Source organism: Penaeus vannamei, chromosome 38, assembly GCF_042767895.1.
Source record: "Penaeus vannamei isolate JL-2024 chromosome 38, ASM4276789v1, whole genome shotgun sequence".
In the NCBI taxonomy this organism is placed as follows: Eukaryota; Metazoa; Arthropoda; class Malacostraca; order Decapoda; family Penaeidae; genus Penaeus; species Penaeus vannamei.
This window is the reverse complement of record NC_091586.1, coordinates 18760533-18763032: the sequence shown is the minus strand read 5'-3', so window position 1 is coordinate 18763032 and position 2500 is coordinate 18760533. Positions and strand designations below refer to the sequence as shown.

Here is a 2500-nt window from a genome sequence, read left to right as displayed (position 1 = left end):
ACGATAACAGGAATTTGGTAATGAAATAGAAAAGAAACAGAAGAAAATTAACAATAAAAAAGCAAGTGAAATATAAAATATTCCTCCATCCACATATCCTTATAGAATCAAAATATACATATATAAAAATTTCACATTTCTTCCTTCTAAATGTTTCCCAATTTAGTCGTCATCACTTGTTTGAACATCTTATATTCTCTTTCATTAATCACTTTCGAAAAAAAATAAATCTATAAGGTTTCGTATAAGCTATGACTCATTTTCAACCATTGCATAAAATCAGCATGCATATACCATCATAACCATATAATCATATTTATCTGCATGACCCCATCAACATGAATACCATCTGATTAATGGCATTGCATCACTCGATGAATCCAAACATCATCTCCATTATCGATCAACAAAATTCATCCCATTTCAGAATTATTCTACATGTCATCACTACCAAAAGCTTACCCACTAAACCTTCATCTTTTCGTCACCATTTCCTCGCCGTCAGTGGAATAAAACCCTTAGTTTCATCACCCTTTAGATAACATTACCATTATCACCACTACCGCCGTCACGCATATATAATATGCATCAACAAGACAAGGTGAATGTGCATTATAAAATAATAGAAAACACTTCAACATTCAATCTTAGCAGATACAAATCATAGAACATCTTATCACACGATTTACAAGCAGTGAACAGGTCAGCCTACCATTGAACACTAGAAAAAAATAAACATTCTTCTTCAAAAGGAATACAAAATTTGGGTTGTTCTTTTCTGAACCCATTTTTCCCCTTATCGGTTTTTAGAAATCTTTCTCTTTGTTTTAGTGTTTGGGAGATTTGTGTGCATTGGTGTTTAAATGTCTGTGCACGTGCAAATGGCTAGCTGAGTGTGCGTGAGTGCTTGTGTTTACGCGTTCCTCTGTGTGTGTGTTTGTACGCGTGTGTGCTTATGCCGTAAGCATGAGCATCTGTGTGTCAGAGAGAGAAAGAGAGAAGATAAAGAGAGAGATGGATAGATAGATAGATAGATAGATAGATAGATAGATAGATAGATAGATAGAGAGAGAGAGAGAGAGAGAGAGAGAGAGAGAGAGAGAGAGAGAGAGAGATTGATAGAGAGAGAGAGTGAGTGAGAGAGAGAATGAGTGAGCGAGTGAGTCAGAGTTGAGTTGAGATAGAAAGAGAGGGAGTCACAAGCAGAGAGAGAAAAAGAAAAGAAAAACAGAGAGATAGATAAAAGCAAGGAGGACCACAACGTGTTTGTGTGTGTTTGCGTCCCACAACATCTTCAAAACACACATAAAAATATCTTTACACTGATGTTTCATCTAATAACACAATACCAGACCAATTTCATTCTATCCCGGTCGGTCTCAAAAAAAGGACATTTCATCTAACATCTGAATCACGCTTGAAATGTCGCAGATAACACTTCATGCTTATTTTTTTGTCATCATTAAACTCACCTCTCTTTTTTAATACCTAACTAGAACGTGTCCTCTCGTTTCCCTACAGTATTTTTTATTGTATTTTTTTGTTGTTAGTTTCCTAGAAGATACACTGAACACTGAATTACCTTTTACAGCACATTGAAGCAGTTTTGGTAGCATCTTCTTCACTATACATTGTAATATATCAAGGGTTCACACTGGCTACACATTCTGGACTAACTTTTACCTAATGTGTTTCTGAGCACACTCACCTACCACGCTATAGGTAAACGTATAATTGATTACTTGGGCTTGTGGTTTGTTTAATTTTGTTAAAAACTACGTTGTTCAGGAAGGGTTCAAAGAAAGGAAAGGATATCAAGATGAAAATGCATAGAAATCATTGAAAATGATTGATTCTTTCTGTCTTGTTAAATCTAAAAGATATATAAGAAAATGAGATTTTTTTTATTCATTTTTTGTAATGAAATATAAAATGATTCTGTTAAAGGGGAGACTGGATTATTTTTCTGTCTGTCTGTTTTCCCCGTGGAAAGTATTTTGGTCCTATATCACCCCTGTCCTTGCAGACTGCTGCAGGAAATGAGTATTTTCTCTATATTGCATCGACTTTTCTCTTGAAAAGTAGAAAAAATATACGAAACAAATCGATCAAAACGCAATACCAAAAAAGTATCGAAATAATGAAAATATCTTACAAATAATCTAAGTGACTTGAAACTTCCATCTAGACTTCTGTACACACGAAACATAGAAGGCGCTGCAGTGTTGCCAGGTGCTGCCACTGCTGCCACTCAGAACTACTGCGTTTACTTGAGAGCGGGAAGCTGGAGGTTCGAGGTTGGTTGGGAATCTTCATTTGGCAACGTTGCATTAGCAGGGTTTTATTGTGTTTTATGTTTTCAGTTCTTTTTTTATCCTCTTTTGGCACTTACATTTTCAATTTTATGTGTTTACAATGCGGTTTTTATATATATATATTTTTAGGAAAATCTTCCCATGTAGTTTTCACAAATATCCTGAGAATGTTTAAGACTGAGTCA

At 35.0% G+C, this 2500-nt stretch overlaps 1 protein-coding gene across 1 annotated transcript in view; it reads right to left on the bottom strand.

Annotated features, from left to right (window-relative positions):
* Positions 1-2500, bottom strand: part of LOC138859851 (uncharacterized) — an 11712-nt gene that overhangs the window by 63 nt on the left and 9149 nt on the right. Inside the window, exon 4 of the mRNA XM_070116149.1 lies at positions 1-2500. This exon is cut by the window's left edge and continues 63 nt beyond it; it is cut by the window's right edge and continues 1714 nt beyond it. The gene's annotated coding sequence lies outside the window, so the exon portion shown is untranslated.